The sequence below is a fragment of the Scyliorhinus torazame genome, chromosome 18 (assembly GCF_047496885.1).
Source record: "Scyliorhinus torazame isolate Kashiwa2021f chromosome 18, sScyTor2.1, whole genome shotgun sequence".
NCBI classification, from domain to species: Eukaryota; Metazoa; Chordata; class Chondrichthyes; order Carcharhiniformes; family Scyliorhinidae; genus Scyliorhinus; species Scyliorhinus torazame.
This window is the reverse complement of record NC_092724.1, coordinates 14,027,422-14,051,857: the sequence shown is the minus strand read 5'-3', so window position 1 is coordinate 14,051,857 and position 24,436 is coordinate 14,027,422. Positions and strand designations below refer to the sequence as shown.

At 48.7% G+C, this 24,436-nt stretch overlaps 1 protein-coding gene across 10 annotated transcripts in view; it reads left to right on the top strand.

The window, feature by feature from the left end:
- The window catches only part of LOC140394956 (CUGBP Elav-like family member 4), a 558,707-nt gene that overhangs the window by 243,681 nt on the left and 290,590 nt on the right, over positions 1-24,436 (top strand). For 2 of the 10 annotated variants that reach the window (XM_072482187.1, XM_072482185.1), the window contains exon 1: positions 22,311-22,423. The exons of 6 other annotated variants lie outside the window; for them this stretch is intronic. The gene's annotated coding sequence lies outside the window, so the exon portion shown is untranslated. Of the gene's footprint in view, positions 1-22,310; positions 22,424-22,509; positions 22,549-24,436 lie in introns of those variants that run through there. 2 more of the 10 variants (XM_072482186.1, XM_072482188.1) reach the window with 2 other exon arrangements.

The following is a 24,436-nucleotide window of genomic DNA, read 5'->3' as shown; positions in this document are numbered from 1 at the left end:
ATTTGCGCAGAATTTGCTAATGCAGCAGTTAAACTATGGCAATTATCGTCCTGTCCCTGATCGCAAACCTGTGACCTCGAGGGCACCGGGCGAGAACAGGGCCATCGTCCCATGCGATGTGTTCCACAGTTGAATAGTATTCCAACATACATTGTCTAGGTTTGCATGTGATGAATGATGACTGGAACAAATGCAGAAGGCACATGGTAACTGTGGAACTGTTGCCCAGCAGAACCCAGCATCTTTAGCAGAAGATAATTGTACAGATTCTACAGTGGGCCCTTTAGTAGAAACTGGGCTGGTAGCACATCAGGGCACCTGTACAGGCCCAAATGCTCCTGCTGTGGTGCTGACAGTCTCCCAACTGGAAAGATCCAAGGCAATCACACTGATTCCAAGGCACTCACACTTTTTCACCTCCGCTGTAAAGGATACAGGTGAGAGGAGAGTGGATGGTGCAAGACTTTAATAATGATAGAGCTTCCACTTGGGTCCAGATCTCCTAGGCTACGCCTCCGTTGTACCATTAGAGCTGGAGTCTGTGAGATGGATTTGGAGGATCCGGCTCCACTGCGAATGAAGGAGCAGTGTAAAACTGAAATTAAACGGTGCCAAATTGGCCGTCGCATTCAGGGTGGCTGATGAAGCAAGTGACAGAATGTGAGGCCGTTACACTCGTACAAGTCCCTTTGCGGTTAAAGGCTGAGGCACATTGCTGGGAAGAGTGTATGGAGCATTACTCTGTACACCTGACCACATTGCTGGGAAGAGTGTAAGGAGCAATACTCTGTACACCTGACTACATTGCTGGGAAGAGTGTAAAGAGCATTACTCTGTACACCTGACCACATTGCTGGGAAGAGTGTAAGGAGCAATACTCTGTACACCTGACCACATTGCTGGGAAGCGTGTAAGGAGCATTACTCTGTACACCTGACCACAGCAGTGCTTGATGTGGATACTAGAAACCTGAAATATAGCAACAACTTGCATTTATATGGTGCCTTTGACGTAATAAAAACCTCCCAAGGCAATACAATTAGGGGTGTAAGTGGACAACAAAATAGTGTCCGTTAAAGAGAAATTTGGACAGATGCTTGGTCAATGTGTTCGGGTTTAAAGGAGTACTTGAAAGAGAGAGAGAGAGAGAAAGGGACTGTGGTAGCGCAGCCCCTATAAGAGGGCAGTCCTGGCAGACCACTTGACCGACTCGGGGCCAATCACATGGGAGTGAATGAACCCTGGCCAATAGGAGGTTTGCGGGGGGGCCTGGGAGCAGGACCCCGGCGCTGAAGAGACAAGACCCTTGATTGAGTTCTGTGCCTGTATTATCAGCCTTTACCTTTCATCATTAAAGTCCCTTGTTACGTCTGGAAGCCTCCAGTGGATTTCTCGAACCACCATTTTGACGACGATTGCAAATGGCGGCACAGTGGCTCAGTGGTTAGCACTGTTGCCTCACGGCACCAAGGTCCCGGGTTCGATCCCGGCCTCGGGTCACTGTCCGTGTGGAATTTGCACATTCTCCCCGTGTTTGCGTGGGTCTCACCCCCACAACCCAAAGATGTGCAGGGTGGGTGGATTGGCCACGCTAAATTGCCCCTTCATTGGGAAAAAATATTTGGGTAATCTAAATTTATAAAAGAAAGCTCCGATTGCAGCCTGCAGTACTTTGTGATGCGAAGGGGGAGGAAGGAGCAATTGGAAAGGGAAAGAAGGACCAACGCGAGTCAGAATCATTAAACCCTGAGTGAACATGCTAATCAGCGGTAAACAAAACCCACTTGACCAAGAGGCTGAAGATTGGAGCCAGCACATCGAGCGAGATCACAGGGGAAGACAGCAAAAGGTGATACTTCCGAGAGTTTGCGGGCCCCAAACATATAGGGCTGAATTCTCCGGTCCCCCAGTCGCGTGTTTCTCGGCCGCGCGCTGTTTGCTGGAGACGCAACTCTCTACTCCCGCCGCTGTCAATAAGATTTCCCATTGAAGCCACCCTTCGCTGCTGGGAAACCCATTGCTGGCGGGAACAGACATCCCAACGGCCGGAGAATTCCAGCCATAATCTAATTGGGAATCTCAAGTTCCTGGAGGCGCCCAACCCAAAGACCTTTGATTAGTCAAGTTGGTCAAAGAGCATTTTAACCCATGGGCCTCGATTGTTCTCCAATGTTACAAATTTAACTCCGTGGTTAGGGACCATGACGAGCCTATCTCAGCCTTCATAGTCAGGCTTTGTTAGCTCACTCCGCATGCGAGTTTGGGACCATGCTTGGTGATATGTTGCACAATGAACTGGTTTGGGATTATAACCTCAATCGAGAAAAAACACCTGGCTGAAACCACCATAATGTGGGAAAAAGCGATGGAGATAGCTCAGGTGATGGAGTGTGCCGAAAAAGGTGCAAGTGAGTTCCAAAGGGTGCCTTAAGGGGAAGTCGATCAGATATGGGGCAGTATGGCCGCAAGGCAGGATCAGTAGGTGCAGCAGGGAACCAGGCACGTTCCTCAGGACTGAACCAGAGTCAAAGGAAAAGAATGGGTTGTTAACCCAAGTCAGAACTGGACTGCTATTATTGTTGGGGGGACCAACCCCACAGGGCCTGCCATTGTCGGGTGTTTATGTGTTTCCGATGCAATCGTAGGCGGCAGATTCAAGCCGTTGCCCTGTTAGAAAATCGCGCCAATGTCAAAAAAAACAACGGCAGCAGCAGTTCACGGCGCCACTGAGCGTAGTGGAGAGGAGCTCTGAAGAGGAGCGTACATTGTATTGTTGGAATGCAGTTCAGTTGAATAAGACGGCCCCAATTGAAATGATCCCAAAGGTAAACGGAAACGTTTGAAAACGTAAGTCGACACCGGGGAACAGACCTTCAAGTATATCCATGATGGAACTCAACCGTTAAGTCTGAACAGCATCACAGCCAAGCTTTCTACTTAATACGGGGGGAAAACCTGAATATCCTTGGGACCACAAGCACACCAGTGACTTATAATGGTTGTCTAGAAGGGCACAGACGCAGCCTCATGGAAAGATATTGGTTACAGAAAATCAAACTCAATTGGCTGGAAATCTTCAAAATTTCCGACTGTGCCCTTCAAGATGTCCTGAGAAGTTGTGAGGACATTTTTCCGGATCAAAGCTAAAATCTATGTCAATCCGGATTCAACGTCCAAGTTCCTTAGAGCCAGACCTGTTCACTATGCCCTGCAGCAGAAGGTTGAAGCTGAGCTTCAGAGTGTGGTAGTCACCACTAGTGGTATATTATATGTATTACGGCACTGCCCGTATATTAGAGGTAGGTTGGTAAATCCCTGCCTGCTGACTCCGCCCAGCAGGCGGCGTATTAATATGTGTGCTCACCTGCGCTGCAGCCATTCTGGTTCCAGCTACAGGAGGCATAACATCTCGTTCAATAAAGCCTTGATTGTTCTACCATTCTCGTCTTGTGGTAATTGACGGTGCATCACAGAGATTGGAAGAACTGGGCAGAATCCGACTGATTCAGTTCTCCCGAGTGGGAAGCTCCCATATTCCCCATTCTCAAGCAGGATCATTAAATAGGAATTTGTGGGAACTACAAACGAGCCACAAATCATGCTACCCAGGTGGATAGGTATCCAATTCCCCAGATCGAAGACCGCTACGCCAAGCTGGCGGGAGGCCGCACCTACTCTAAATTAGATCTCAGCCATGCATACCTTCAATTACAATTGGACAAAGAGTCCCAGACATTTGCCACAAAGGCCTTTTTCAGTACACAAGGCTGCCATTCGTTGCCATGTGCTATTTCCCAGCGTACGATGGAAAACCTCCTCCAAGGAATTCCCACAGTGATGGTCTACCTCGACGAAGTTCTAGTCATCTGCACCGCCCCTGAAGAGCACATGTCTAGCCTGGAGGAAGTGTTAAGAAAGTTTTGGGAAGCGAGGGTCAGTCTCAAAGGTGGAAAATACATCAGATGTGATGTATTCAGGATTTCGCCCTGATCAGGGTTGTGTCCCCTTGAGAAGACAACACCTAAAAATATAAGTGAGCTCAAATTCTTCCTCAGCATGGTAGATTATTATGGATAATTCATTTCAAAATTAGCCACAACATTGGCACCATTACACCAGATATTAAAAAAGCATCAGTGTTGGCAATAGGAACCCCTTGAAGAAGCTTTTTGAGTGGTGAAGCAAGCTTTGCAATCCTCAATCCTGGTAAACCGATCGTGCTCACATGGGATGCATCCTATGGTGAAGGGGCTGTATTATCTGCAGCGCGGTAGCGCAGTGGTTGGCACAGTTGCTTCACAGCTCCAGGGTCCCAGGTTCGATTCTTGGTTTGGGTCATTGTCTGGGGAGAGGCGGGGAGAATGTGCAGACTCCGCACAGACTATGACCCAAGTGGGATTCGAACCTGGGACCCTGGCGTTGTGAAGCAACAGTGCTAACCACTACCGTGGCCGCCCATAAATGGGAAAGGAGATTTTGTTCCTGAAATATTTCTGCAGATGAGTGGGGAAATACTGGTTTGAAAAGAAAGTACCTTTTATGATCAGGATTCCACATTTGATGTATGGCTGGAGGTCAGTTAGCTCAGTTGGCTGGACAGCTGGTCAGTAATGCGGAGCGTCACCATCAGCGCAAGTTCAATCCCCGTACCGGCTGAGGTTACTCAGCCTTCTCAACTTTGTCCCTCGCCTGAGGTGTGGTGACCCTCAGGTTAAGCTACCATCAGTCAACTCTCTCTCAAAAGGAGAGAGCAGCCTATGGTCTTCGGGATCTATGGCGACTTTCACTCATTGGCCACCCACTCCCAACGATGTTGACATGTAGGAATTAAAAATAATCTACGTCCCGCTAATATTATAAGGGCCACACTTCCTGTGAGACACTACTTATTTGGCATTGGCTAATTCTATGCATTTTGAAAAATCAAGGCTAATGATTCGCAGTCAGTTTGAATGATTGAGAGAACAAAAAGTACCACATTCACAATGTCTGCAGTGCTTTTAATTTTCCTTTACACAAACAAAGCCAGATTTCTGATCTCCAGTCCAAATAGCGTTTAATCTTTGATTGAACTCATTCATTGATGCCAATCAGACTTTGTTGCCTCAATGGATACACACCATGGCAATAACAGCAACATAATACAATGCTCCTCCCTTGCAAAACAATACTCAGATGTGCGCTCCCATTAGAAATTCCTATATCCAAATCTATAATGGAGATTGCCTGTATGAAATTGTCTCATGTCAACTGTACCCTTCCCTTCTGCCTATGGCGATGCTCCATTGCTCCCACTGGCAGGAGGTTGCAATACTATTACCAATGTGGCCTTAGCATTCTGTCATGGGAAAAATGAATGGAAAAGTGCAAAGTTTTTAAAAATATATCAGATGTGCTTGGGGATAAAGGATCAGGAATAATACCTTAGAGAAACAGGATTATTTTTAAGGCAATCTTTGTTGCAGCTAAAAATTATGAAAATCGTGGAATGATTGTGCATCCAACTGGAAGACCCCTGTGCAATTATAAGGGAATCCCGGGTTGCACGGTGGCACAGTGGTTAACACAGCTGCCTCACGGCGCCGAGGTCCCAGGTTCGATCCCGGCCCTGGGTCACTGTCCATGTGAAGTTCGCACATTCTCCCCGTGTCTGCGTGGGTTTCGCCCCCAAAACCCAAAAATGTGCAGGGTGGGTGGATTGGCCACGCTAAATTGCCCCTTAATTGGAAAAAATCAATTGGGTGCTCTAAATTCAAAAAATATATATAAGGGAATCCCACATACAACTGGGTACCTATTGCATAGCATAGACCCTCAAATACCGCACCAAAACTAGCTCCTTAATGGCTTAATGCACTAACTTGAGTTAGTTCCCGACGGCGCGGGACTCGAGTGCTCTCAGTTTTCGTGAACCTGGCATGGCCGCTGTGGACTGTGTCCGGCGCCGCCACAGTCGGGGGGTGGTGGAGGGGGGAGCCGTACCACTAGCCGGGGGTGTGCTTCAGCGAGGGCTAGGGGGGGACTGGTGGGGGGTGGCCCGCCCGATGGTGGCGAGGGGATGTCCAGGGGTCACTATCTGGCAGGTCAGGTCCGCGCACGGCCGGCGCCATGTTGTATGGCGCGACCACTGCAGGTCATCGCCGTGTGCATGCGAAACCACGGACCCGCCAATTCTCCAGGCGTTTATGTCGGGAAGGCCGTGCGTTTTATGTGGCGCAGTTGCTAGCTCTTCACCGGTTGGGGAACCGATGCTGGGGCCTCGTCGATTTTGTCGTCATAAAACCAGACACTTCTTCCAGACATAGCCTCAAATTTGGAGAATCCAGCCATACGTTCTCCCGGCGGAAAAAAATAGTTCCTGATTTAAATTATGAAGCAATTCATTATCCCTCGCCATGCAATTTTATGCATGGTGAGAAATACGAGGGATTCCAGAGCGAATCCCCCCCCCCCCCCCCCAATCCCTTAAATAGGAAGACACCCCTAGGGGCCCTCTAAATATGGAGCCCCACCCCACAGGGACCCCCTAACTAAAGAAACCCCCACCCAAAGACCCCTTAACTAAAGGACCCCCCACCACAGAGCCCCCCAGAAAAGCTGCGAGCCTTGCATCAATCATCTTCCTCACTCTAAGTGCTGGAACCACAATGTTTACAAACGTCAACCACATCAAAGAGAGTTAAGTGCTGTCAATTTCCACCTCAAATCACTCCAGCGTGAAAGGGCATGATTGAAATGCATGGGAGGGCTGGGCAGATAGTGCATTATGCGGGGCAGAGTGGCCCTCGGATGGACTTTGGGGGTAACTCCCCCACTGGGCCCACTGCGAGGGCCAGCACGTCAGGTTCACATTTAGTGATATCTGTACTGGGGCAAGATTCTCCGACCCCCCCGCCGGGTCGGAGAATCGCCGGGGGCTGGCGTGAATCCCGCCCCCGCCGGTTGCTGAATTCTTTGGCACCGGAGATTCGTCGGGGGCGGGAATCGCGTCGCGCCGGTTGGCAGGCCACCCCCCCGCGATTCTCTGGCCCGTATGGGCCGAGGTCCCGCTGCGAGAATGCCTGTCCCGCCGGCGTGGATTAAACCACCTCTCTTACCGGCGGGACAAGGCAGCGCGGGCGGGCTCCGGGGTCCTGGGGGGGCGCGGGGCGATCAGGCCCCGGGGGGTGCCCCCACGGTGGCCTGGCCCGTGATCGGGGCCCACCGATCCGCGGGCTGGCCTGTGCCGTGGGGGCACTCTTTTCCTTCTGCCTTCGCCACGGTCTCCACCATGGCGGAGGCGGAAGAGACTCCCTCCACTGTGCATGCGCGGGAATGCCGTTAGCGGCCGCTGACGCTCCCGCGCATGCGCCGTCCGGAGATGTCATTTCCGCCCCGCCAGCTGGCGGAAAAGGATTTTGGTGCACCGCCAGCTGGCGGGGCGGAAATTAGTCCGGCGCGGACCTTGCCCCTCAAGGTTGGGGCTGGGCACCCCAAGGTGCGGAGGATTCCGCACCTTTGGGGCGGCGTGATTCCCGACTGATTTGCGCCGTTTTTGGCGCCGGTCGGCGGACATCGCGCCGATACCGGAGCATATCGCCCCTGATCTGTGTCCATGTGATACCCGGTCCGGAGGACCAGAGACTCACTGGGGCCCCCAGAGACTCTGGTGGCGGGCCTGCTAAGTGGATGGAAATGGATCATTTGGACCCACTTGCATCCGTTAGCAATCTCCCGCTGCCAGCGGCAGGCTGGAACATAGCGGCCCGTTCACTGCCTGGCACGAACCTGGATTTCGGCCAGACCACCCGATTCTCCGCCCAATCGCGACCTGCATTACCGGCGTCGCGTGGTGGAGAATCCGGGCCCTCAGCTGACATTCTGCTGCGGTACTGAGGGAGCGCTGCGTGGTCAGAGGTGTCACCCTGTTGATGAAAATGTTAGCTATGGTCCGGTCCAATGACCGGGGTGATGTGAGGAAGAATGTTTTTGCACAATGCGGCAATGACCTGCCGGGGATGATGAATGGTTTCAAAAGGAAATTGGATGGGCGACTGAGGAAATAAAATTACAGGACTACAGAGCGGGGGAGTGGGACTGATTGAATTGCTCTGCAGACAGCCAGTATTGGCTTGATGGACCGAATGGCCATCCTGTGCTGTAATGACTCCATGTTAAGGATCCCAAAACATTAGAAAGATCTGGAACTTGTTCTGATTAAACATTTGCCTCTCAACCAGATTAGTTGCTGAATCATCTCATTGGCGTTTGCGAATCTTATGCACAAAATGGCTGCCACATTTGCCCAGGTAACTACTGTCACCGTGTAAGTGAGTCACGCTGAGACATTTGGGAGAGCTGAAATAAGGGGCAGTGTCAATCCAAACCTTTCCTTCCACGATGAATCATTTTCCTCAGCCATTGTATTTGTGCAGTCGCTGCATGCCCCAATAATATCACCGATGATGTCAGATGCTAAACATTCCCAAAATGACTGCCGCACAAAGCAGGATTTAGTCGGAAGAATGAGGAAAGATTTGAGCAGCCGCGGATTTTTATTTTAATTCCTGGAAGGAAGATAACTGAGGAAAGCTTTGGTTTTCTCCGCCGAATTTATCTTTTAAAAGATAAATAGCTGGCCAACCGGCTGCAATACATGACAGGCTGTATTCTCTCTCTGAACACTGTGAGAAAATATTTTCAGTTGATTTTTTTTTTTTCCCTGTTTGCATCCAGAGTGCAGTGTGCCCCTGGCATTCTCTGCTGTTAGGAGACAAGCCAGTGCCACATTGAAGTCTTTTGGCATCTCTCCATAATGAGTCCTCGTTGGCTAAAAGCTCATAAGCAGATCTGGCTTCTGGATAGCTCAGTGCATCAGCAGAATGTTAAATCCCCGCCCCCCCCCCCCCCCCCCCCCCCCACCCCAGCCAACAACCAGCCTCCCCGCCACATGAGCGCTTCACTTCTACCGCCTTAAACTTCTTCAATAGCTGGAGGCAAAGCACAAAAGAGATGGGAAAATGACAAACTGTTCTCTTTTCTGCCCAAGGCTGGTTGAGACTCTGGAGATCAAGAAGGCGGCTTTAACCAGCTTGACATTGTTCCCCTAATTCAGTAGATACTGCATTAAACTATCCTTTCGGGATTCGGTTTTCCCACAAAGGTTTTGTGTTGCTATATGTATGTGTTTTGCACTTGTGTTTTTATTGGGCTCGATTCTCCCAAAAAACATCTCAGTTAATTTGTGGCGGGTTTTTTCATGGAGTTTCCCGTCGGCTCTGCCGGCGATGTTCCCCACCGCTATTCAATGACACTTTAATCTCTTTTTTGGGCCCTGGGGACTTTCTCACCGGTTTAGCCCACACTTAGCACTGGGGAGCTGAACTCCGAGATCGGGCTGCCATTTTGAAAGGGTGCCCCGATCTCTAAGTGAGCTTACCCCCACCCAAGGGCAATGTCACAGCCCCCGCCCACACACACATGGACACTACTCCACACCCCCAAGTGAGGACACCCTGCTATGGAGCCCCTGGGGGTCGCTCGTCTTCAGGCCTCCCCAAGCCCCCTTATAGCACCTTCCTTCTAGACCCCCACCCATCACCCACCCAACCTACTGGAAGCCACTACTTATCTGCCCTGCACACCCCCACCCTTCATACCCCCTCCAGCCTCATTTTCTGGGCATGGCATGGCCCCCTTGCACCTGTCCTTTGGCAGTGCCACCCTGGTACTCAGGCACCCTTGCACTGAGACCCTGGTACCCAGACAGTGCTCTTGCTGGCTTGGCAGTGCCATCCGGGCACCTTGGCACTGCCACCCTGCCACTGCCAAGGTGCCAGCTGGGCTGTGCCAAGGTGTCCACGTTCCAGGGTGAGGGTCAGGGAGCCATCCTGCACTTACCCTGACCACCCTGGGGTCTCTGATGGCCTGGAAGACCCTAAGGGTCCATTCCGCCTGGTCCACATTTCTGTCGACCAGCACTGATCGGTGCCCAGCTGCAGCCTCTCTGGGGAGGCCGAAGAATCGAGGGTGGCCGGTGGATCCAGTCAGTCATAAGTAGGTTTATGAACTACTTCCGTGAGCGTCATTCGGGCCAGCCCATTTGGGGCAGGGTTCTGACTCTGACATCTCATGGTGCGTCAGAGAATCCCGTTCTCCCCGTGTCTGCGTGGGTTTCCTCCGGGTGCTCCGGTTTCCTCTCTCAAGTCTCGAAAGACGTACTTGTTGGGTAAATTAGACTTTCTGAATTCTCCCTCAGTGTACCCAAACAGGCGCCGGCGTGTGGTGACTAGGGGCTTTTCACAGTAACTTCATTGCAGTGTTAATGTAAGCCTACTTGTGACAATAATAAAGATTATTATTATAATGCATGCAGGCACATATCATCACAATACAACAAAGTCTTTCACAAACTTGGTTTATCATGTGTGAAGGAATGGTCGCAATAGTCTGTTTCTGGTACTCAGCTCGTGTGATAAAGGTGCGATTTAATGCAAATGAAATGAGTTGCCTGTCGGGTGCGTTTAGTCGGGTATTTCCCAGCGCTGGCAGCACTGAGAACCGTTGTTAAACGGGACTGCTTCATTTCCGGGTCTCGGTGAGGAACGCCCAGTCGAGGCTGCATATGACTCATTTCCTGCACTAACAAGCTCAGCTTGCCAGTGCAGGAAGAGATTGGGGTGCCAATTTTAAATGGTGCCCTGATCTCTAAACCTCCTATCATGGCCTCCGGACCCCCTCCCCAAAGCCTCAGTTTACCAATTAGGGGGCCCTCAAGCACATTGAAATGAAATGAAAACCGCTTATTGTCACAAGTAGGCTTCATATGAAGTTATGTGAAAAGTCCCTAGTCGCCACATTCCGGCGCCTGTTCGGGGAGGCTGGTACGGGAATTGAACCATGCTGCTGGCCTGCCTTGGCCTGCTTTCAAAGCCAGCGATTTAGCCCAGTGTGCTAAACGAGCCTCTTCATTTCTACTTGTCTTAACTTCTACAAAACCCTTTTGGCTTACTTTTGGGTCAGATCTGTCTCTGACAAAGTTTTGACTCGTCTCCATTCTGCAATTCCTTTGTTGCCCTCTTTGTGGGGTCTTTCATTGCCCTCCTTGTGGGTCTTTCATTGTCCTCCCTGTGAGTCTTTCATTGTCCTCCTTGTGGGTCTTTCATTGTCCTCCCCGTGGGTCTTTCATTGTCCTCCTTGTGGGTCTTTCATTGTCCTCCCCGTGGGTCTTTCATTGTCCTCCTTGTGGGTCTATCATTGTCCTCCTTGTGGGTCTATCATTGCCCTCCCTGTGGGTCTTTCATTGTCCTCCCTGTGGGTCTTTCATTGTCCTCCTTGTGGGTCTATCATTGTCCTCCCCGTGGGTCTTTCATTGTCCTCCCTGTGGGTCTTTCATTGTCCTCCCTGTGGGTCTTTCATTGTCCTCCCTGTGGGTCTTTCATTGTCCTCCCTGTGGGTCTTTCATTGTCCTCCCTGTGGGTCTATCATTGTCCTCCCCGTGGGTCTTTCATTGTCCTCCCTGTGAGTCTTTCATTGTCCTCCTTGTGGGTCTATCATTGTCCTCCTTGTGAGTCTTTCATTGTCCTCCCTGTGGGTCTTTCATTGCCCTCCTTGTGGGTCTTTCATTGCCCTCCCTGTGTGTCTTTCATTGCCCTCCTTGTGGGTCTTTCATTGTCCTTGTGGGTCTTTCATTGTCCTCCTTGTGGGTCTTTCATTGTCCTCCCTGTGGGTCTTTCATTGTCCTCCTTGTGGGTCTATCATTGTCCCTGTGGGTCTTTCATTGTCCTCCTTGTGGGTCTTTCATTGTCCTCCTTGTGGGTCTATCATTGTCCTCCCTGTGGGTCTTTCATTGTCCTCCCTGTGGGTCTTTCATTGTCCTCCTTGTGGGTCTATCATTGTCCCTGTGGGTCTTTCATTGTCCTCCTTGTGGGTCTTTCATTGTCCTCCTTGTGGGTCTATCATTGTCCTTGTAGGTCTTTCATTGCCCTCCGTGTGGATCTTTTATTGCCCACCTTGTGGGTCTTTCATTGTCCTCCCTGTGGGTCTTTCATTGTCCTCCTTGTGGGTCTATCATTGCCCTCCCTGTGGGTCTTTCATTGTCCTCCCTGTGGGTCTTTCATTGTCCTCCTTGTGGGTCTATCATTGTCCTTGTAGGTCTTTCATTGCCCTCCGTGTGGATCTTTTATTGCCCACCTTGTGGGTCTATCATTGTCCTCCTTGTGGGTCTTTCATTGTCCTCCCTGTGGGGTCTTTCATTGCCCTCTTTGTGGGTCTTTCATTGCCCACCTTGTGGGTCTTTCATTGTCCTCCTTGTGGGTCTTTCATTGTCCTCCCTGTGGGTCTTTCATTGCCCTCCCTGTGAGTCTTTCATTGTCCTCCCTGTGGGTCTTTCATTGTCCTCCGTGTGGATCTTTTATTGCCCACCTTGTGGGTCTATCATTGTCCTCCTTGTGGGTCTTTCATTGTCCTCCTTGTGGGTCTTTCATTGTCCTCCGTGTGGATCTTTTATTGCCCACCTTGTGGGTCTATCATTGTCCTCCTTGTGGGTCTTTCATTGCCCTCCTTGTGGGGTCTTTCATTGCCCTCCTTGTGGGTCTTTCATTGCCCTCCTTGTGGGTCTTTCATTGTCCTCCTTGTGGGTCTTTCATTGCCCTCCTTGTGGGTCTTTCATTGTCCTCCTTGTGGGTCTATCATTGCCCTCCTTGTGGGTCTAACCCTGTCCTTCTCTCCCCCTCTTTTAAAAGGAGGACAAATGTTTATTGTTCAACATCCAAATATATGCAAGGACACCCAATTCCACGCTTATGCAGGTAGGTTTATACTTGTTGCACTTAAGTCTGTATTGTGTGAGCATGACAATGACTTGAATCTGATTTTAAGGTTAGATTTCCTTGTCCCAACCTCCCAGCAGAAAATATGATTTCTCACTATCTAAATTAAAACAGAAAATGCTGCGTAAACTCAGCAGATCTGCCAGCATCTGATGCGAGTTAATGGGCTCGATTCAACTAAATGGAAACAAAGCCCCATGGCGAGCGTGTTTAGCCGTGTGATTCCCAGCGCTCGCAACGGTGAGAAACACGTAGCTGTACTTGCGAGCCGGGAAGATCCCGGGAGCGGGGTCTCCCGGCTTTTACCGGCCACATTGCGCTTTGGCGCGCTGCGTTTTGGGTGCAGCGTGTTCGTTGGATCGCGCCCAATGTTTCGAATCCACATGACTCTTCCACAGAACTGAACAGAGGTAGAAATGTTGTGAATTATATAGTTGGAGAGGTGGGTGGAGGAAGTGCGGGAGAATAGGACAGGGATAGTTTGGAGCAAAGGAGAGATTGACCAAGGTGTCATGGACATAAGACAAAGGTGGGTGTTAATGGCTCTTTAGGACTGAGAGAGCTAATAGTGGCAATGGTGAGATAGCAGAATGTCAATCGGAGAACAGAGGCCAGTGCTCAGTGGAAGCAGATCTGGACAACAAGGGCAGCTGGCCATGTGGGGGAGAGATGGGGCTGTGTTGGGACAAGCCAAGGGAAACAAAAAACAAAAAGAGGGGTGGTCAAGATAGAGGAGAAAGTTAACAGTCTGTAGCTGCTGAACTCATTGTTGAGACCAGAAGGCCTAATTGGAAGACGAGGTGTTGTTCTTCCAATTATTTTAGGCATTACTGGAGCTTGCAGCAGACCTAAGATGGACATGGAGATACGAGAGCAAGGTGCTGAGTTGAAATGGTAAACGACAGGAAGGTTGGGGGGTCTTGCTTGCAGACAAAGTGAATTGGTCACACAATCTGTATTTTGTTTCCCTAGTGTAGAGGAGACCACATTGGAAACAGCAAACACGGTCGATCGAGTTAGAGGAGGTGCAAGTGAAATGCTGCATCACCTGAAAGGAGAGTTGGGCTCTTGGTTGGTGAGGAGAGAGGGGGTAAAGGGACAGTTGTTGCACCTATGTGTGTAGGTGCCGAGGGAAGAGGATGAAGGGTTGGGGGCGATGGAGGAGAGGACCAGCGTGTCATGGACGATTTGTTCTCTCCATGGTCCATGTGTAAGGTTTTATAGGCGATGTCAGTCAGTGTGAGCAAGGTTAAAAAAGCCACAATTAATTCACTCTTGACTCTGTCTGCGATAAGATGGCATGTGGGCCGCACTGGCAAAATCAACATTTGTTGCCCATTCCTCATTGTCCTTGAACTGCGTGGCTTGCTGGGCCAAATTGCAGAGGGCAGGTGTCTCAGGTAGGCCTTTCCTGAAAATTAGTCAACCAGGTGGGATTTTACAATGATCAATGCTGGTTGCCATGGTCACCATGACTGAGACTAGCTTTATATTCCAAATTCCAGATTTAATATTAATTGAATTTAAATTCCGCCAACTGCTGTGGAGGGATTTGAACCAGGGTCCCGAGAGCATTAACTGGATCTCTATTACTCGTCCAGTGACATTACTGCTACACCGCCATCTCTCAAACCACACTTTTTTTCTGTTAATTTAGAGTATCCAATTCTTTTCTCCCCAATTAAAGAGCAATTTAGCGTGGCCAATTCACCTACCCTGCACATCTTTGGGGTGTGGGGGTGAGACCCACGCAGACACGGGGAGAAAGTGCACACCACACTTCTTGAAGAAGAGCAGAGAATTTTCCTCGGCCAGCATTCCACCTTCGATCAAAGCAACCAGAAATAGATGAACAGGTCATCCACCTCAATCAAGAGCAACTTCTATTTACGCAGTGGCCTTTTTTGTGATACAAATGAAATGAAAATCGCTTATTGTCACAAGTAGGCTTCAAATGAAGTTACTGTGAAAAGCCCCTAGTCGCCACATTCCGGCGCCTGTTCGGGGAGGCTGGTACGGGAATTGAACCGTGCTGCTGGCCTGCCTTGGTCTGTCCCAATTGGCCCTTTACAGGAACAGTGTAACACAAAATATGATACCGTGCCTGGGGTGCAACCTTCGACTAACATCAGAAAGAGGAGGCCCGGAGGGATTCGAAGGAATAAATATAAAATTAGCAGCCCTTGAAAATTGCACTGACACTTCTGATCACTAGAGCTACTTGGAGCCTGTGTCGAAAGTCTTATTATGGTGGGGCCAGGTAAGATCAGGCACTTGGAGGCGATCAGAGGCTGCAGGTGGGGTATCAGGTTGTGGGGTGCGGTTCCTTGGGGCTTAGGGTGGTGGAGAATACGGTAGGGGGAGGGGGGGAGCGAGTCCTATGGAGATTGGTCTGAGTGTTTACAATAGTTACCCAGTTTCATTCTGCTACCTTTTTCTGAGTAACTATTGGTGTAACTATGCTGGAACCATCCGAAGTTTAAGCTGCATTGTTGGATGGTTCCCGGCGCAGTGCAATTGTCCAGAGGAAGATTGCACTTTTTAAAAATTCGAAATTAGAGTACCCAATTATTTTGTTTCCGATTAAGGGGCAATTCAGCGTGGCCAATCCACCTGACCTGTACATCTTTGGGTTGTGGGGGTGAAACCCACGCAGACACGGGGAGAATGTGCAAACTCCACACGGGCAGTGACCCAGGGCTGGGATTCGAACCCGGGTCCTCAGCGCCGTGAGGCATCAGTGCTAGCCACTGAGCCACGTGCTGCCCTTGGAAGTTTGCACTTCTGAGCAATTGCCTTGCAATTAAAATTGGCTATGTTGAAGAGCCTGGAATTGGAGGAGAGCAGAGAGCTAAGCGGGTTGTGGGGCTGGGGGAGATTCCAGAGCCACTTGGAGACAATTCTAAGAGATGTAATAAGGAGCTGAGTGAAACTTTGTCTATTTCAGTCTTAGCCCCTGGTCTGTAATAAACGCTGGACGAGTTGTCTGGGCCCATAGTAGAGAAGCTCACAATGACTCTTGCTGTTCACTGATGTTTCAGAGGCGGCGGGATTTGCACAGCCTTACGCCCGCCCAAAGTTAACGGACCTTTCATTGGTCCATCAAACAACAATTCCTGCGGTAGAGGGACTGGACTCTCCCACCCAGTGATTGTCTAAGGTATCTTCCCTAGCCCAAACGTTTTGTTCGAAAAAAGTCCCATGTAGTTGTAGTTAACGAATGACAGGAGTAAAGGTGTGGCTTAGTAAAGAGGGTGCACTTGTTTTATGCTTGAATATATTCACCTGTCTGTCAAAGTGTCTCACATTTATTCAACGACATGTGTATTTCTTGACTCACAAGATGTAATTCATACCATCGTGCAACTTTTCATAGGATGTTTCTGAGTCTGCTACTTATTCCGCTGATTAAACAATACTTTTCAGATTAATATTTTAGCTGTCATAATTGCCACACTGATAACATTAAGACAGCAAGTTCAATGAGATTTGTGAACTGCTTGTCTGTTTTCCAATTCCTCTTGTGATATCTATATCTATCTATCTGCCTCTCTGGCTCCAAGTCAGTTTATTTATCTCTCTGTCTCTCTATCTATCTAATCGTCTATCTATCTCTGTCTCTTTATCGGTCCATCCATCTTTCTGTCTCTCCTTCTGCTTCCATTACTTTTGAGTTTTTCAATGACTACAACAGCCCAGGAAATACAGAAACACAAGTTTAGCTCACTGAGTTCCTGATTCTTTCCTTCTCGAACCTTCAACTCCCTGGCCATGTTGCCACCTTAGCTTTATCAGTCCCTGGGCGTTGCATTCTCTCATGGCTATTAACCCTTGCCTGGCACTTCAACTACATGCCACCACAAGTACCTCTCAATCCCAGGTCTCCACTTACTGACCTGCACACAACGCAACAGAGATTGTAATGGTGAGCAGATATTAAGGGATCTGATAGGGTAGACAGGGAGGGCGTAGGAGGGTCAGTAACTAGAGACCACTGATGTAAGATAAATGCAATGTCGGTTCACTTGATACCTGAGATGAACAGGTTGTCCTGTGAGGAGATATTGAATAGAATTCTCTGAAGTTTAGAAGAATGGGGGGTGATCTTATTGAAACAGGTAACATTTTGAGAGGGCTTGAGAGGCTGGTCCCTTGACTGGAGAGCCTCGAACTAGGGTGGGGGGGGGGGGCACAACCTCAGGATAAGTGGGTCAGTCATTCAGCGCTTGAGATGAGGAGACATTCCTTCACTCAAAGGGTTATGGAACTAAATGGATAGCTCTGTCCATGAGCTGGCACAGTTACAATGGTTTGAATGGCCTTCTTTTGTGTTGTACCAGCCTTACCTTCCTCATTTGGAGGCTGGGGTGTGATGATTGGCTGCTAGTCTAACTTTAACGTCCCTTCTTGAGTGTTTTTTGTGTGGGTCTTTAGTTAGTCGTAAATTGAGGAGATCAACCAGAGGTGTGAAATTCTTGTAGATTTCAGGTTGGAAGAACCTAGAATAGATTGCCTGACTTTCTCAGATTCACAATAGTTTCATCACTGACAAAGGTGAAACATGTATTGTAATGAATTATGTCAGAGACAAATAAACTTTGAAAAATATATAAAAGATGTAAGACGCAATATATAAAATGCTGTGTACAATTTCCCATAATCGTGAATCCTTCAACTCTCAACATGTGAAGGTGTCACTCATATATAGTCACTGTTATCCAATGTGCATAAGAATGAGGCTGTGGTGTCACTTAGTGGCGATGCAACAACCAAGTGATGTGGTGACTGCATGTGAGAGCAAATATGTATCTTAAATCAGAGGTGGGACTTAGCCGACCATGTCAGGTCGACCCAAGGTTTAGACTTTGGATTGTGCTGTTTTTAGCTCAAATATAGCAAAGCGGTGATTGGCAATTACTGCTGGGATAGGGAGGAAAATGAGTAAAGCTGGATGTCCAGTCACTGCCGAGGTGCCAATGATGGATACAACCTCCTGTCTAGGACTGGATGCTGTCCCTCCGCACCGCCCCCCGCTCCCCACAATACCCGACCCGGTTGAAAGCTTATGAGCTCGAATGTGTAAAGAAGCCCAGTTGGACACAGTTCTAAAGTCTGTAAACCAGGAGCTCAGCAAACGAGTCAGCGCCTTCAGGAGAAAGCAGGCATTGTAAAGCAGCAGAGCAGAAAATATGTATATACATATTTTTAAAACCTGCTGGTCGAGTCTAGGCATCGTTAGCTCATTGAGGCGTAACCATCAGTTGCTGCACATGGTGTGCTGACAGGATTGATGTTGCACATGAACACATGGGTGTCTGGGGGTGCCGGCTGTACATTCTTGGGCATCAAGGGTGCAACGCGTCGCCAATTGCCCGATACAGAAGCTCTCTGTTAGTCATCAGGCTGGATTATAGAGCCTGGGCCTTCCAGCCCAACCGGTCAATGATTGGTGTTCATACTCCTCACGAGTCTCCTCCCACTCTACTTCATCCAACCCCTTCAACATATCCTTATATTCCTTCATCCCTCATGTTTATCAATCTTCTCCTTAAATGTATCTATTCTCATCAGTCACCCATTGTGGTAGTGAGTTCCACGTTCCAATCACATTCTACATTACACAGATTTTCCTGACTTCCTTATTGGGCCTATTAATGATTTCATAGAATTTACAGTGCAGAAGGAGGCCATTCGGCCCATCGAGTCTGCACCGGCCCTTGGAAAGAGCACCCTACCCAAGCCCACACCTCCAGCCCATCCCCATTAACCCAGTAACCCCAATTTTGGACACTAAGGGCAATTTACCATGTCCAATCCACCTAACCTGCACATCTTTGGACTGTGGGAGGAAACCGGAGCACCCGGAGGAAACCCACGCAGACACGGGGAGAACGTTCAGACTCCGCACATACAGTGACCCAGCCGGGAATCGAACCCGGGACCCTGGAGCTGTGAAGCAACTGTGCTCACCATCTTATATTTTTATGTTGATTGTCCCTTTAAGGGCTGGGTGACCAATCAGGACTCAGAATAGGGAGTCAGCCCAGGGGGAAGAGTGCTGTTCGGCAAGAGGTATTCCAGAAATCTGCAGGCATGCTGCTGCTCTTGAAGATCCTTGTAAATACACCTTTTGTTGTTCACTAATGAGATCTTTGAAAGTGCATTAATACAATTTTTGACCCTGAGTTTTGCTTTTGTGCACAAGTGGAAATCTCCGCATCTTCCAATCAAAGTCCTTCATAATTTTAAAGACCCCTTCAAGAAGTCATCCCTCAACCTTGTCTTTTTACACAAAGTCAGCTTGTTCAATTCTTCCTGACAGGTGCAATCTCCCTGCTCTGATATCATCTTTGCAAAGCTTTTTCTACTTTCCCCAGTGTTTTGTCAACTTATTACATTTATTATCCGTATTTTTAATAAAGAAATCTGAACTGTTCACAATACAAATGCGGCCTAATCAAATTTAACAGAATTTATCTCCTTTCGACCCCCCCTTCAGAGATGACCCCATTGCTTCATTTACATTTTTATGGCCTTATTAGCATGCATTGCTACTTTTGCTCATTTGTAAATTTGTGTCCCTCGATCTCTTTGTTGGTTTAACCCATCGGGTGGGATTTTCTCCTCCCGCCTGCCGCGGGAATTGTTGCGGACAGGATGGAAAATTTGATGGATCAGTGGTAAGGACGCCTGGTCAGCTGTCAACAGCGGATAAGTGACTGGACTGGATGAGTTTTATTGCGGTGTGGAAAGATCGATTTGCTCCAGGAGTGATAGAATAAGAAGTAGGGCTTGGTTATTTTATAAACAAACATTATTAAAACAAAACAAAACAAAACAATACTTAAACTTTTATTTCAGTTCTAACACTAACAAATTACATGCAGTTTCTTAACCTTAACACACTAGTTCCCATTACACAACACTTTACTTGAACATGCGGCCCTTGTTCCACTTACACAACCAGGCAAAGGTAATATTTGCATTTAACAACGCAATTTCTCTTCTGTTAGGGACATTTGTTCAGAATTCTTTTGCAAAGGCGGCCTCGGTGACAACTTTCATGACCTCCCTGGTCGATGTCCATAGCCTGCTGCTGTAACTGTTCAGAACAGTATTCTTTCTCTCTCTCTCTCTCTCTCTCTCTCTAAGCTATGCACAACCCCTCAAACAAAGGTTTTCCCTTGAGGTGGTCCGACTTGAACCATTATTGTTATCTTTGCTGTCTGATTTCCCACCCCCGATACTGGTCCCCATAAACAGGGACTAGATGTATCGGCACTTGGAGGGAGGGTCTCCCAGGCATTTGTATGCCCGGGATGGTCAACCTCTGCCAGGCTGGCACCCCAGCATTGCTGGTGCCACTCGGGCACCTAGGTACTGCCAGCCTGATACCTGAGTACCCTGGCAGAGCTACCCCTCTGCCACCCTGGCACTGCCAGAGTGCCCAGGTGGCGCTGGCAGGGAAACTGGCAGGTGCCAGGTTGGTAGTGCCAAGATGAGAAGCTGCCACTTTGCCTGCAGCAGAGATGAGGCCTGGGGGTGACCTGCCTGTGTGAGGTGGGTTATGGGGGGTTTGAGTTATTGGTGAGTTGAGGCACTGGGGGGATGGTCAGGAAATGCAAATGCATCAGGGGGGTCGAGAGAACAGGGCATCATTTAAAAATGGCATCCTGATCTCTTTCTGCACAGGAGATCTGCTCACTGGATCTCCTCAGTGCAGGAAATGACACTAAGTGCGGCTTTGGAGGGTGGGGGGGCGGAACGTGTTCCCCGCCGGGACCCACTGTGCAACAGAGCGCTGTTAGAAAGCGGGATCAGCTCCGGGAACGACCCCGCTAATCCCGCCCAGAACAGACTCTGATTTTCTTTAATTAGATCGTGCCCTTTGTCATTTTCTTCCCGAACATTTCTTTTTACCGGATATAAAAATATTGAAAATGGGAAATAAAGGCTGTTTGGACTGACAGTCGAGCATCATCCCATTGAGTAATGAGTCTTTTTGCTTTCCAATTGGTGTCGGAAGGCTGTGCGTCACAGGGACGGATGTGTTGGCCAATTAATGGCTGGAACGTGGGCGGGGCAAGCCACATGATGTAAGGAATACATTCAACCACAGTTAGCAACCCTAAACCCTCTTACCCTCTGATATATCGTTGCCCTTCCAATTTTGCCCTCTTACGCATTTGCACTGTTAGAGGCCCTGTCTTCAAATACTGCAGCCCTCTGTTTTCCCTCCGCAAACCTCTTTACATGTCTCATTTTACAATACTCCTTAAAACCTGCCTGATTGACCAAGCCTGTAGCCTATTGCCCTACTGTCTGCTTACCTGGCTCGGTGACAGATTTTGCTTGTGAAAGCTCTTGTGATGTGCCTTGGGACGCTTTACTGTGTTAAAGGCGCTACACAAATGCAGGTTGTTGTGAATACAGTATATACATTTTATTTAACATTGGATTTCTGCCCTCTTTTCTTATTTTTCTTGTGTCCTGATCCAGCTGTTTATAATTGAAGCCGGTTTCGGTGATAGTCTGTGTTAGATAGACTGCTGTATTTGACTATTTTTGAGGCTAATTAAGACTGGGAGCTTTCATTTGCAATCTGGACCCTTCCATTCATCACAGATCTGATGGTAATAGTTGCTGCTAACCTGAAGTCACAGCTCAACAAATTGTTTGCCAAAACACGAGTTGTATTTAAAGGGGCAATGGCACCAGCCTGGGAAGGTAGTGGGGCCCAGCAGATTTAATTGGCTAAATTTCAGAATTAGTCAGGAACAGCTCGCCCCGTGAAACGCCTCCAGTAACTTCTGCAGAGGGGTCGTATGGACCGGAACCATTAACCCTGATTCTCTCTCCACAGATGCTGCCAGACTTGCTGAGTTTATCCAGCATTTCCTGTTTTTTATTTCAAACTTCTCTTTTTGTTTAATTGTGAAGGCTAGTTTAGGATTCCACTTGAATATTTTTAAGGCAGAGTTGGATAGATTTTTGAGTAACAAGGGGGGTGAAATGTTATCGGGGGCAGGCAGGAATGAGGGGTTGATGTTGCAATCAGATCAGCCATGGTGGAGCAGGCTTGAGGGGCCGAGTGGCCTACGTCTGCTTCTAATTCATATGCCCGTACATTCATACGTAGTGTTGTAGTCATCCAATATCTCATCTCTGCAGGACTCAGTCTTGCGCTGGGACTGATGGTTTATGTTAGCTATCTATTTGACTGTAAGGGGCGTCACAGCTGGCCTGAATCCACCCTGCAGCATCAGCCCAGCACCTCATGCTGACTGCTCAGAGGGGCAGCAATCAGGGGTCGGTCCCCTGATTGTTAACCTGCCCACAACCCAGGGAGATTTAGGAGGGCAGCTGTCATGGCGCAGAATGCAGAACAAAACCAGAGATCTTTCTGCTCTGTGTCACTTGCGTCCAATCACTGACACAGCAACTGGACCCCCGAGGAGAATTCAGAGTGGAGCTCAGTTTCTATGGCAACAGCCGTAATAACTACATCGAGCGTTCACATGAAATTGTGGTAGCGACGCAGGGGAAAAACGCAGGTTCAAACTGGTGAAAGGTGAAGTGAAGATTTGGCATCAGGAAGGTCTTCTTTACACAAGGTTTTTTTTTGTCACTTGGAATCTACTTGTGTGCGCCAGGGTATTTAAACGACTTGCCTTTTTGCAGTGGCCTTAGCTGAGGCTGTGTCCCGAGGCACTTCGCAGGAGGGGGAAAGGAAGGAGAGGTTGGTGAGGTGTGACAGGAGAGTTTACTGTTTCGTGTCTTCATGTTCTTTACTTGGTGATCACTGTGAAGCAGTGGGGGGATTTACAAACTGATTAATTAGCTTCTCTCACTGTACAATAGTCTTGTACCAGTGATGGGCTTGGGGGAGTTGTTTACTCTGTATAATGGTGGGCTTTATGGACTGTCATAACCTGTATGAACCACCCTTCAGACACCAGCATCCCTCACTAGCTATCAACCCAGAATTTAGAGCTGGTGGTCCTGTCTTCATTTGATGGGACTGGGTTTTGCGATCTTTTGAAAGCTACAGCATGCAGTTCCTTATATATTCCACCCCCTTCCTCCCTGGCTCTATAACCGTCTCCAGCCCCGTAACCACCGAGATCCCTATATTCCTCTAATCATGACCTCTTGTACATCCCCAGTTTCATTGCTCCAACATTGACGTCATGCCTTCAGCTGCCTGGGCCCTATAGGAATTCACTATCTCACTTTCCACCTTTTAAGATACTCTTTAGAAGCTTCCTCTTTGACCAAGACTTTTCTCACACTTGCTAAAGATCTCATTGTGTGGCTTGATGTCAAATTTTGTCTAATAATCGTGCCCGGAAAACGTCTTGGCTCCATGTCAAAGGAGGTTAATGCAAGTTGTTAGGCAGCACGGTGGTGCAGTGGTTAGCACTTCTGTCTCACGGCGCTGAGGATCCAGATTCACTCCCAGCCCTGGGTCACTGTCCGTGTGGAGTTTGCACATTCTCCCCATGTCTGCGTGGGTTTCACCTCCACAGCCCAAAGATGTGCTGGATAGGTGGATTGGCCACGCTAAATTGCCCCTTAGTTGGAAAAGATTTTTAAAATAATAATAAATGCAAGTTGTTGCGCTGAGCTTTGTGTCTGCCGATTTACAACTGGGGCTTCTTTCTCTGGTGTAACCCGATGGGAGATGTTGTGAGGAGGAAGAGATGTCTAATAGCACAAGAGAGAAAGCTGAAATAGAGGCTTAGAGAATACCTGCGCTGATTAGTATAGTGCTGAACCATAATAGGTCTGACAGTCCTGGGATAAAACCTTGTGTATTGAGTCGCTTAATCTGAACGCGATGTTTAGTTAGGTTATCACCAGTGCAGATGGGAAGGATGCATTTAAGGGAAAGCTGAGTAAGCACTTGAGGGAGAAGGGAATAGAATGATATATTGATGGGGTTAGATAAAGAAGAGTGGGAGGAGGCTGGTGTGGAGCATTAATATTGGCTGTTGGGCCAAGAGGCCTGTTTCCGTTACTTTATATACTTGTAATCAACTGGAGTTTCTCCGTGCAATCACTCTGATATTCTCACTGAAATGTGTCCAGATGTGGACGTCAACTGTGCACAATAGTTTGCCAACCCCATGAGTCCCATGTGTGCAGATTTAGCCATTGTTCTATCTAGAGTGACTTGCATCTGTGGGGTCAGAGCCTTCAAGGAGGTGAGAGGAAGGAGTGTGGGGGGGCGGGGGGGGGGGGGGGAATTAATAAAGCCCAGCCATGGTGGCTGCCTTATTGCCTTTCCGACACTTTCAGGGTGATTTTAAGGTAATTGGCAATAGAAGCGCAGGGCCAGGAAATGAGGAACGTTTTATTTATGACGCAGCAAGTTGTTACGATCTGGAATGCGCCGCTGGAGAGGATGAAGGAAGCAGGTTCAATACTAGCCTTCGAGAGGAATTTAGTTATGAGGGAAAACTTGCAGAGCCCCGGGGAAAGTGGGACTAATTGGACGGTTCTCTCAGGCACGATGGGCTGAATGCCTCTTCCTGTGTTGCATCATTCTACGCAAGTGTAAGTTTGAAGTCGGCAAGCGTACGCAGAAGAAACTTGACTTGGAACAAAGCATTTCTAAGACAGTG